Source organism: Acomys russatus, chromosome 3 (assembly GCF_903995435.1).
Source record: "Acomys russatus chromosome 3, mAcoRus1.1, whole genome shotgun sequence".
NCBI lineage: Eukaryota > Metazoa > Chordata > Mammalia > Rodentia > Muridae > Acomys > Acomys russatus.
The window spans coordinates 46,665,816-46,678,934 of record NC_067139.1 but is presented as its reverse complement, the minus strand read 5'-3'; the positions used below and the strand labels follow the sequence as shown (position 1 = coordinate 46,678,934).

At 44.6% G+C, this 13,119-nt stretch overlaps 1 protein-coding gene across 2 annotated transcripts in view; it reads right to left on the bottom strand.

The window, feature by feature from the left end:
• The window catches only part of Ptprg (protein tyrosine phosphatase receptor type G), a 684,777-nt gene that overhangs the window by 257,691 nt on the left and 413,967 nt on the right, over positions 1 to 13,119 (bottom strand). The gene's annotated exons all lie outside the window — the stretch shown is intronic.

Genomic DNA, 13,119 nt, shown 5'->3' with positions numbered 1-13,119 from the left:
GCATGCAACAGCGAGGAGAGCGACAGAACAGAGAGAGGAGAGGGCGTGAGATGCTGTGGGTGGGAGGCTGAGGCCAGGAATAAGCGACATGGCAGGCAGAGAAAAATCAACAAAGGCAAAGTGGGGAGACACCGAGGGGGGTGGGGTGGGGCAGTCTGATCAGGTAGGGTCTTGGAAGGTAAGTAACGAGTCTTGGATTTATTTTAAGATGGAGATGGAGACTAATAGGAGGTTTTAAAGCAAAAGAGAGAAGATGATGCAGGTCAAGGGCTGAAAACAAGGCCTTTGGGGACAGAGAGGACTGTGCAGCCAGGGAAATGCTTCTGTAAGTGCTTCAGAGCCTGAGTTCAGGTCTTAGAACCTGGCAAACGGTGAGGTAGCTCACCATCGACGCCCAGCATGTCAGAACAAAGCCAGACAGCCCACCGTAATGGTAAGCTGGGTCCCAGTGAAAGACCTTGTTTCAAAATTCCTAGTTAGGCTAGGAGTGGTGATGCACACCTTATCCCAGCACTTGGGAGGCAGAGGCAGGAGGATCTCTATGAGCTTGGACTACTTAGTGAAAGCAGGCCAGCCTGGGCTATATAGTAAGACTGTCTTTAAAAAAAAAAAAGAAAAGAAAAGAAACAAGTTTGATCTATAATAGCCACATGTAACTACACACATGAGCACAGGTGCACATTTATGTATGATGTATATATGCACACCTGCCCATACAAAAGGAAATGATGAATAAAACTAAATCAAATAATCCTTTTAAAAAAGAAACACATGCATTGAAGATGAGCCAGTAAATGTGAGGAGGAAATGAAAGCAATAAAGATATGAGTACACATTGTCCGTGATAATGGGACAACGTGATGATGGGTTTCATCCTATAAACCACTGCAGGTGGAATACGTATTTGGTACATCTAAGACGCCAAACATCCTGGCTTCTCCCCCAGCTTCCACGTGCAGGGTTGGTGTGATCCATCATGAAAAGGACTATGCTGCTCAAGGAGCAAGCGTAGACGTGCAGCACGCTTTATAACGAATGCCTATTGCCCTCATGCCCTCAGGGGGTTAAACAGTTCAACCCATCTTAAGCCGGTGCTGCCTCCCTTGAAAAGATGTTTCAGAATAAGCCAGGACCAGCTACAAGTATTTCATGTCTTGCAACTCAAATCTACCCTGAAGGGGGAAGGGGGAGTCTTCTTTAATTAATACTCGGTTTAACAGCCACTTCTCTGTACTCTGCTGTTCTTTAGATATAATATTTATTATGTAATGAAAACCAGAATGTGAATACTATGTCATCAGACATTTTAAAGATTCCCCCCTCCCCTTAAAAAAACCTAATGGCTGCATCGGATAGTTATTCATAATTTTCTCCTCAAATTTTCCCTATTAAAAAGTATCAAGAAATACAAAGTTTTTTAACCAAGTGAACGCCAATATCCTATCTCCCCTGACATGGGTGTGTTTGTCTCTCAACATAGTCAGAACTGGCTGTTCTCAATACCCTGCCTCTGCTCCAAGGAGTCACCTCTCTGGAAGTAGAAAGCTCACCTTCTCAGGGAGCTCTGAGCAGCCTGCTTCCCAGTGCAGCCAGGAACTCCTTCGAAAGTGCTACAGTTTCTCTTGATGAGTGCAACATAGCAGCAGCTTTACATCTCGCCTCTGCTACAAGGCCAGAGCTTCCCTTGGGATGATGACTGTGTCCTGTCACTGCCTCTTCTTCCTCCTCCCAGGTGTGCTAGACTCCAAGCTGTGCCACAAATATCCCAGGCACACCACTGCCTGAGGATCTCAGCACCAAGTGAAGAAAACTTCTCAACTCAGGACTGGGTCCCACAAGAAAAGGGAGAAGTCTCCAAATGAGCTGATGTCACTGAAGTCTAGAAACTGAAGAGGGTGCAATGCGCCCACCCAACCCTTCCACACAGAGGCAGGAGAGCTCCCTTCTGAGGGGCCGGAAAGCATTTCCCCAGTGGATTCTCACCGCCACCCCACCACCTCACCCTCCCACTGCGACATGCAAAGACTCAGGGGCTTAAGGGAAACTGAATTTGGGAGGTCCTGAATTAAACAACCATGGCAACTCTTAAAAAGGGAAACATTTTACTGGGGCTGGCTTACAATTCAGAGGTTTACTGCCTTATCACCATGGCATGGAAGCATGGCAGCACGCAGGCAGGCTGTTTTAGACATTGGACATATTTGCTGGTAGCCAAGCCGTTAACAGAAGGATACATTCTGCAGGGTTTTGTAAATATACTAGACTGAAGCTCACTCATGTGTGTGTGTGTGTGTGTGTGTGTATAATTAATTCATATCACATCACAATTGTTATCCCATCCCTTGTATCGTCCCATTCCTCCCTCCCTCCTGCTTTTCCCTTGCTTGTCTCCCCTATGACTGTGACTGAGGGGGACCTCAACCCCCTGTATATAATACCCTAGGAGCTCACTCATTCTTTATAATGAAGGTTTAAGACAAGGACCCAGGGAACATACACATGGTGTGTTTCACACACAATTATGGTATCTTAGCCACATCTATCCTGCTGATACATGAGACAAAAAGTGATGAAGAAACAGGGTGGCAGTGGCAAATACAGCGGCAGAAACAAGCACAAGGCGACTGAGGCCTGGAAATTATGTTTCTTCCAAGTCACCCATGCTCTTAGGATGTTAAATACTGATGGATAACTAGGAAATGTCTCCCAAACATTGGTTGTTCTGCAGCAAGACTGCCAGGCTTTCAGAAGTGAACGGTGTATCCAAATGGTAGGAGCCAGGAGTTAGAAGTTGCCTTAAACATATTAACCTGAGTTTTAAAGTCCTGTCAAGACACTATCAAATACTCAAGAGAGGAAATGTCTTTTTTATATAAAGTTGAGCTTTGCAGAGTTGGCCTAGCTAGTGTCCATAGATCCACCAATGTTTTCCAGAACAAGTTTGCACTGAACACAGTGCCAGGCATACAATCCGGGTTGGGAAGCCTTCGGAACGTCCTTCCTGTCCCATTCAGGGGTGCTATGAATTTCTCTGCCAGGGATTTAAGGGAGGGAGACCAAACAGGCTTTCTTTCAAACTTGACTTCTTTCTATTCCTTATAAATCTTTCTGACTGTCCCCTCTGAGTGCCAGTGGCACTAAAGAACCAGCTAAAGGCTTTAGATTTAAGGTGGCTTGAAGCCTTTCTGCTCAAGTTCTGACAGGATGCAATAAAGGGGGTGGAGGCGGGGTGTGAGCCTCGTGCCAATAAATCCTCTGGACTTGAACTCACAATACATGTGATCAGGCTGCCTGAGGTCTCTGGCAACAGAGCACAAAGGTCTCCTCAGCCAGCTTTATTTGAGTTCTTCAGGTTGGAAAAGGATTCTGAAAAGAACAGGGCTCAAAGCTCTGGGAATAAACATTACAAAGGAGAAAAAAGGAAAAAAAAAAAAAAAAAAAAAAAAAAAAAAAAAAAAAAGGAGAGAAAACCCAGAAAGCCTGTGAAGAAATAAATTCTTGACATATGCAGCTGAAGTCTCTGTAATAAAGATGGTGAGCCCCAAAATGAGACAGAAAAACTGCACACATCTATTGGAGTTTTAAAACTCGTCCTTGTGTATAGAGTATATACATGAGATTTAAAACAAATTAAATTATCCAATACACCACACAGATTCCAACCTACATCTGCCCCTTGTGGTTACAGCAGCCACAGCACATTCATTTAGCAGACATCCTACCATGACCTGTGGTTGTCATGTTGTGGATTAACCCCTTCAAGTTGGTCATCCTCCAACATCCAGCACTTTCTTCACCTCGGCCTCTTTTAGTCTCATTAGAAGAGGGGAAAAAAAAGACAGAACACTACAGACACTGCTCTTGAATGACTTCCACTCATTTCTCGCTAGCTCACTACCCAGTTCCATTGCTCTGGTCTAGAGTCTGTATGGCTTCATGTTTTTGCATAGGAGCCATACGTCACATATGGCTAGTGAGCATGTGGAATAGCGAGGTGCTCTGTCCAAACAGAACTATGCTGTTATAATCTATAACCAGTGTTATACTATGGGACTAGTGAGATGGTTCAGTGGGTAATGAGCCTGGCTGCCAGGCCTCGTGACCTGAATGAAACTGAGCCCAGGAATCCACACTGTGGAAGAGGCAAATTGACTCTCTCAAGTTGCCCCTGGCCTCTACACATATGCTCTGGCCAGGTGCCCCACCTGTAAAATAAATTTAATAAGATAAACTGAGTTTCCAAGAATTGGTATTAAAAACAGAATGCAAGACATCTCAGTCATAACTTTATATAGTTGGCTTTATGTTGGAATAATATTGGGGTAAATATAACAAATTATTAAAGTCAATAAAATTGTAATAGCTTTGATGATAAATGATAATGAAAATAAAATAATCTGTATAAAGTAAACTGTTCAATTTAAATCAAACCATCTGTTTCTTCTTATCTCTTTTAATATAGGTTATCAAAGTTCAGAATAGCAATGCACAGGTCACGTGGCCTTTGCTGTAAGGTGGTGCAGCTCTTGTGCTTAGAATGGAGTGGCCAGTCTAGGTAGCCACCGCAGCACCTCCACAGACACTGCCTGCACCATTTACACTGTCTGTGTGACTTATCGCCTATGAGTGCAAGCAGCCCCTCCACTTTTTCCTTCCCTGTTACACAAGAAGCAGTAGTGAAGATTCTAACAGCATGTTTTGGATGTTTTATAAAACACTGCCCAAAGCACTGCCCACCCCCAAAGCAATGAAATCATGAATCAAATACAGACAAGCACGGACCACACTACTTCATGGACTCCAGAGCCTTGGCACTAGAGCAGCGGTTCTGAAACTGTGGGTCTCAATCCTGTAGGGGTTGCACGTCAGATATCCTGCACATCAGATATTTACATTACAGTTCCAAAAAGTACCAAAATTACAGCTATGAAGATGTTGAGGGTCACCCCAACATGAGGAACTGCATTAAAGTTTCACAGTATTAGAAGGTTGAGAGCCTCTGGACAAGAGCATCGGCATGGATCACTCACTGTTGCATGAGTTGAGGCATCCAGAAATTAAGATGAGTGTAGGACTAGAACCTCCTTATAGCCCGAGATGGAATCAAATGAAGAAGCACTTGGAAATTTCTTAGCATACACAGTTTTCATTACATTGTGTCCACAACATGATTTCCACATACCCATCACCCGCTACCATCCCCAGTCTTCTCAATGGTTCTCTGAAGGTCCTGGGGCGCCTGACTTCTTCTTGAAGTGTGACTCCAATCTTCTCCTTGCTTCTAAGTCTCAAAATGAGTCGGCTGCCAGCAACACGTGGCAGCATGTGGCTGACACACCATCAAACAACCTTCAGCTGAGTCCACACCTAAGGATGGCTGTTGACTGCACAGGGACAAGGATTCATATTTATGTATGCACTGAGCATGCTCCTATGCACCACACACAAAAGACGGCTTGCCCAGGGGAACACTAGACCTTAAATGGACTCTTTATTGGAACAAAGTCAACATCGGTGTTTCAAGGAAATCCATGGACATTTGGCAGAAGTCATGTCGGAGCAAGTAACTAACTTATGCCAAGAAAGCACAGAACCAACTCTCTAGCACCCTCAATGTCCCATTCAGAGACAAGCCACAAATGGCTAGCCTGACAATTCACTCTTAAAGTGAGTTTGCTCAGAGGGACTGTAAGAATTTCATTGTGTCGAAAACAGTGAAAAGCGGGAGAGAGAGAGAGAGAGAGAGAGAGAGAGAGAGAGAGAGAGAGAGAGAGAGAGAGAGAGAGAGATGGCATTATCTTTAAGAGAATGTGACTCAGTGCCCACCTCTCACACCCAGGGAAGTCCACTCTGGTGACAAATCAAGAGGCTATCAAGTTCATAAAGACTTTAAACAATTAATTTTGAATAAGCCAAGGTGCCAGTATAAATCTTCAAGTTTAACAGAAATGTCAAAACATTCCTTGTGTCCTCTGCGGACATTTGAACAGGAGCCCATGTGACCAAGTCAACCAGAAGAGAGAAAACATCTGAACCTGTGTTTCCAAAAGAAAGGTAATAATTCTACCATCTGAGTAAAAGAGAAGGGCAATGTTTGCATAAGCTTAAAAAGATACTGTGCTGGGGGCCAGTGAAATGACTCCGTGGTAAAGGCACTTGCCCTGGCCACTCCTGACAACATGACATAAAAAACTGAGAACCTCCGTGGTGCAAAGACAGAAGCAACTCCGGCAAGTTGCTTTCTAACTCCCACATGTGCTCTTCATACACGTGCGCATGTGTATGCATGTGCATGCACACCAGACATAAGACTAATTTTAAAAATTATTATGTTAAATAAAGCAAAACAGATTTCTCCTTTATTTTTTATTGCTGTTATATAAAGTGATGGACACCATTGTAGCATTTTCACATATACATATTCATATATAAATGAAAAGTTTTATTTTTTGAAGTAAAAGATGCTTTAGTTTCCTTAATACAGTAGCAAATGATATAAATCTTTAGGAAGGCATGCGGGTGCCTAAATTTATTCTGCAGAATGCAGAAAAGGGTAGGCCTAACATTAAGACCGTACCTATCAAGCTATGAAGGTCAGAGATCAAAGTGGGCCAAGACATCCAGATGTTCTGACTCATATATGAGCTGTGAAGAAGCTGCCGTGCACGCAGCAGGTGACAAGGGTGACAATGTGGGCCAGAAGCACTTTACCTTAGCAGAAGGAAGGCAGGCATGACTTTCCTGAGCCAGAACCTAGGGCCACAGGAACATCCTGTCTAGCCAGAGAGCTACTGAAGTACTCTCAGGCAGAAGCAAGATGTGTTTTATCAAAGGCAAGCTGCTGGTCTCTCTATGTGGGCAGGCTGTGAGCAGATAGGTCTCTCCTGAGGCCCAGGTGGAGAATGACAGAGAAAAGACAGATGCAAGCCCAAACAGAATATGGGGGAAGTGAATGTCAGATGAAGTCAGCACAGAACCAGCCACTTTTTGCCTCCTACACAGGCCCTCATCTTAACCAAAAACGTTCACAGCATCGCGGCAGGGAAAAGAAAATTCAGAAGATCACCAAAATATACCCAGCCTTCCAGAGAGGGAAGTGGTCAACATGTTGGGTCAGGGCTACAGTAACCCAGGCTTCTTGGTAACAGAACAATGAAGGCAAACATGGGACACAAGAACCACAGAATGGTCTGACATTCCTCCAAGACCAAAGGGAATCTTGCACCCATTTATTTTTTTGCAGAAACTTACTTGATGATGAGACCTGATGTGAAGAGATGCAAAGTTATTTACAGAATATATTTTCCCACTTAGAATTGGCATTCTATGCAAGGGTGAACAGCTTCCATGATGTGTGCTCTCCCCTGAACCCCCCCCCCCTCTCTCTCTCTCACTCACTCACCTTTCTAAAAGAGATTCTGGAACATCTGACCCCCAGAGTCTGAGATAATCAATTGATGCCCTGGAACATACGGCAATGTATACACGGGATGTATTGAGAAGAGCCTTTGTTTCTCCGTACTTGCCTAGATACCCTAGCCAGAGCCGAAATAAACCAGCTGCGAGTCTAGCTGGGAAGGGCACAGACAATCAATTTGGATCATTTAAGCTTATTGAAGACTTCAGCTCATAAAAAGTCTGAATCAACAACTCCTGCAATCACTTGTTGTAATAAATACGATTTTAATTACCTTAGACAACAAGCGTGCAATGAACCTCCACTTTAATGGGGCTCTCGGAGGTTCTGTCTGGAGGTTTTCCTTTGAATTCACTCCAACTTCAATTATTAGTGGAAATGCACTGTGCTTTAATTCCTATTTGTGTGTTAGGAACCATTAGCTACAGGACCAACCACAGGCCAAGGAAAGACTATGGGACAGGAAAAAGAGTAGAAGATGGTGGCAGTGCTAAGATCACCAGCAGCACTGGCAGCAGGGAGTGCAGGGGACCAAGAGAAAAAGATTAAGCCATCCTAACAGCAGGGTCTCTTTCACCAGAATAGTTTTAGCTCTGTGACAGACAACAATACACTACCCGATATAAGCAAAGCCCCTTTGCCTATGAGAATACTCACTGACCTTACAGAAAGTCATCAACCTCAGGACCATTGCATGGTTCTGTTCTAACAGCAGGCTCAGATTCACCCCCATTATCTTTCTAAGCATCATTATCTCCACCAAGATTCTTTATCTCTTGGCATAATGCTCCTCTGCTTCAGAGTCCATCTATGACAGCCGAAAGGACACACCCAGTTCTGCAAGTGTTGACCTTCAGCATCACCTGTAGAGCACAAACAACCAGAAGGCAGGGACTGTGGCTTCCTGCTTTGCTTGTGTTTCCATCCTTAACAGGAAGAAAACCTTCCGTCAGCAGGGAAGCTGCTATAGGGCTCCAGAGAGCACCCCAGGAGGGGTCTGTCCCCCAACACAACATCTGCAATCACTCCAATTTGCTTTTTTTAGTTTAACTGTGCTGGGGAAGAAAGAAAGAAAGAAAGAAAGAAAGAAAGAAAGAAAGAAAGAAAGAAAGAAAGAAAGAAAGAAAGGAGGGAGGGAGGGAAGGGGGAGGAAGGGAAGGGAGGGGAAGGGAGGGGAAGGGAGGGAAGAAGGCAGGGAGACAGAGAAGGAGGGGAGGGCAAGAAAGAAGAGAAAAATAGCTGGCTTTTGAGGAGCATTGACTTTTTTCAGATTGTATGATGACTTTATTGTTAACTATTAGATTGAATGTTTTTAAGTACAACTACCATGATACCAAATCCAGGATTTTTTTCCAGGAAAATGGAAACAGGTCTAAATTGTGGATTCCTAAAAGACCATGATTATTCTGAAATAATTTCTGGGAAGGAGCAAAATCTACAAGGCCGACTTTGCTGCAGTTTACCCTTAGGGAGCAGGGCCAGGTCCGGATGGGGCACATAGTTAAAATTCATCCTGGAGGGCGGAAGAAGGCTGTGGAGTTGCTGAAATTGCCATTGTTGTGGCTAAGTCTCAAGATGCAAGGTACATCACTTTTCTAACCAACACGAGAGACTTCGGTCACCGCGTAGGAAAGGAGCTCTCAGTATTCAAATGTGTGTACAGTGGTACCACTGAGATGAATGGCAGCTCAATTCCACTAAATGCATGCTTCCTTTGCTCCCGTAGCTCACACATGTGACACTAGTGACATCTGTGGGCTGGACGGCGTCTTGTACAGAGGGCTGCCACATACAGTGGCACATGACCAGCATCCTGCCCTCAATCTACTAGCAACCAGTAGCATACATTGCCAACAGTGAGGACAGACACTAGTGGGCCTTCCCCATCCTGGAATTTACTCAGGAACAACATGCTGGGAGAAAGAAAAGGCTGGAACCCAGTGCTAGGTAGAAAGGACATCTATTTCACAAAAAGAGATTTCTCTGTAAGTGTGGGCACATAGATATGTACCCACACATATGGAGGCCAGACAACTAAAGGTGCCACTGCTCAGAAACTAACCACCCTGGTTTTTGATACAGGGCCACTCATTAGCTTGGAACTTACCAATTAGGCTAAGCTTGCTGCACAGGGTAGGGACTTAGTTGCCTCTGCCTCCTCCCCAGCATTGGGATGACAAATGCATGGCACCTTATCTGGCTTTTTCACATGGGCACAGGGGACCAAACTCAGGTTCCAAGCACTTATACCAACTGAGCCATCTCTAAGCCCCTCCCTGAAAGGCATCTGCAGAGTCACCTAACAAAGGGGGACTGAAGGCAGGGGAGTGATGATGGGTAGAGTCACACTGAACCAGGACAGCTCAGTCAGGAGCCCTTCTTCCTTCTACTGAAGCTTACACCTCAGTCAGAACCCTGACAATGGACTAGGCCAGGCAGTGGGCCTCTCTTTGCTCTCCTTCCCAATGTGGCTACATTAAGTAAAATATGTCTAATTGGCCTTTGGAGGACAAATGGTCCAACCTACCTTGTTAGGGCTTCTTGCTAGGGCCAAGGCTCTGACCTCAAATCCAGTAACACTGACACATACAAAATGATAGCCCTGATATAGATCAACTTTTCCACAATAAGCTGAAATTTTTCCCGGAATGTGATGTAGGTTAGGTATGTGTGTTGTGTCGAATGGCTAGCTGAGGTGCCTATTAACATATCAAAAGGGCCTCTGGCAGAAGGTCTCCAAGCATCACTCAGTACCCAAGGCTCCTCCCAGCACTTCTCATCCTGTCCCCTACCTTAAACTCCCCCTCCCAGGGGATAGGCTTTGCTTCCCTTCCCCAACTTCTCTCTCCTATGTAAGGCAGAGATAAGCTGACTCTGAGATGTTCAAACAGCACAGGATCACCAGGAGGAGCTAGTGTCAATACAGAGCTTTAGCAACGGCACGCTATCACAAAGTTTTACAGACATGTTGGCGACAGAAGTGAGCAACTCTCCTATGCATATTTTACAGTTAAATCGGATCCAATTGCCTTTAATCCCTGCAACTTAAGTACCTCCAAATATACCACTAAGAACATCAACATGTTATCACAGTTTATGAAAGCAGGCTATGAACCAGCTGGGCATGAGGAATCCAGTTCACACAGGCAGGCTCACTACCTTGATGCCACGCAAAAGCAAACATGAGCAGACAGTTAAGTTTGGGCATCAGAAGCACCAGAGCTTGTTAGCGTCAGCAATTGATGGCACTCTTCAAGCAATGGGAAAATCAAACAGTTTTCAAAACTCATAAGGCATCAAAAGAAAATGTCTGTGCTGTAGGCTGATCTACACCACGTTGAGCAGGACCGATGACAGTCCTGGTCCCAGAGGCTGTGACTGCTGACGAGGTACAGGCTCACTTTCCTGCTCCAGAGACATTCATTGCCAAGCCAGATTAAGTTCTCAAACTTAGAGCCCAGTTCTTTTGTTAAGAACAACATGAGCCCAGTTTAAAACAAAAGAGCTTCAGAGACACACAGCCAGCCCTTTGACTCCCACTGCCCATGGGAGGTGGAAGCAGGGCAAGACCAGAAGGGAAACCCCACAGTTACAAACACGATGTAACTTTGATTCTAGGAAGCAAGTTTGCCGTATATAAACAAAGCTTGACTTCTAAGAAATGACTCATTCCATTCATAGGGGCAGGAGGAACCATTAAGTGGAAACCGTACTCAGAATCATAATTAGTGTGACCAGGAGAGAGGAAGTCCCACAGACAAGATGTATACGCACAGATTTTGGTGCTGCAAATTAATTAAGCATCTTCTCACAGCGGTAATCTCAGGTGTCTCCAGGAAGAGCATGTAAGCATGTGTGTGAATACCCACGCATTTTTGTGTATGCTTTCATTCACAGTTCTTGGCTTCTGATCCTCCAAGAAACTAAAGAACTCTTTTCTAGAGAAACACTACCCTGCTACAACACTGTGTCTTGGGATTGCCTGTCAAGAAAGTCTTTGTTACCTTGTCTGATACGGTATCTAGCCCTAGCACCAGGAAGTTCTGCTCTCTATACAGGAGGAAAAATGGTACAGCCAGCCCAAGAAAAATGAAGATACATGTCTTGCCAAGTTGCCCTGTCCAAGCTACTGGCACTAGCTCAGACATTTCTGTATATAGTGTTGTCCACACTTTCATAAAATCTAAAAAACAAAACAAAACAAAAACAAAAAACAAAGACTCTATAGGCATAGGGCTAGGGATCTCTGCACAAGAGGAAGGGGGGGGGGTGGCGGGTCACAGGAGGGTTGAGTAAGAGTGCATTGATGGAGACATCAGAAGCTCCTATGGTTGTTCCAGACCTACCCTGTTTCTTTTTCTCTAGCCAGATTATCTAGAACCTTTAAAATATCCTTTGCAACAAACCCATAAATGTACCTAAGTTCTATGAGCTATACTAGAAAATTTAAAATATTTAGAGGTATCAGGAGTCTCAGAGGCAGGGCTGCCCTGTAGGAGTGAGGCTTTCAGTGAGATCTGCATATAATCTCCACAGAGCTAGTGTTGGAAAAGAACAGACTTCAAGAGTACCACTGGGGAACAAGCTTCACACATCCTGGGATCTAAAGAGGTCTGTGTTGTGAGAATACTGGAGGAAAAGCTGAAGTTGAATGCACTGTCCCATTTATCCTCACAAGCATCTCCACAAAAGAGATATCAATGCCTTTCTCAGCTCACACAGGTTCTCACAGATGTGCCAAGTATTCCTAGAGGCTTCAGAAACAGGCGGGAGGAAACAGGTATTGTACCTAACACTTTATAAATCACACATAAGTTTGAAATACGTGCATTCCCATTATGAAGAAGGTCTCAAATATGTATCAGGCTACCAAAGCAGGACACAAATTGAGAAACATTTGTTCCTGAAAATGAAAATGATACGCTGCCATCTGGTTCCTATGATTAAACCATCCCAGCTTTCCACAGTGACTCCCTGCTTTGCATAATTAAAGACTACACCACATCTAGTGAGATCTGCCACACACCTACAGGCTGAGCACATGGGGAGCAATGCAATCGGCACAGGCTATCCCAAACGCAAACACAGGAAAAAGTGAAAGAGGCTCACAGTACACGTAATGTGCCAGGTGACACTGATGAAGGACTGGTTATGACCGACTCCTTCCTCAACGCTCTACGTCAGTACTATGGACTTCCGGTCACCAGCCTAGCTCTGTGAAAACATGGACTCAAAACATTTGAGGAATGAAGCCATGCTACCATCAATTCTGGGAAAAGATGACAGTGGCTCATACCATCAGTGGCCACGTCGTCTGTCTCAACAGCTGGCAGAGACCAAAACAAGCCCTTCAAAGAAGTTCACAACCCAGAGAAGGTTCTGACATTCCTTTCCATGTCCCCAGCCTTTTCATTTTCTAAAGAGTGACAACAAAGTCTTCTAAGCTTCACATGAAATGTCACCTTCACAGAAAAGAGGGCTTGAGAAGTGGATAGAGAAGAGAAAACGGTCATCATTGAACAGACAAAGGCTCGTGTGCCCACGGACGTGTGGCAGCTCTTCTCTTGAACAAAAATGAGATCTACAGGAAGTTCTCTGCTGTGCTCTAGATACAGGGTTTCCTGAGAGAGGAAAGCAGGGAATGTCCATTTAGCCTGCAGAAGGACTGAGGCAAGGCCTCGGCAACCAACAATGGGAATCCC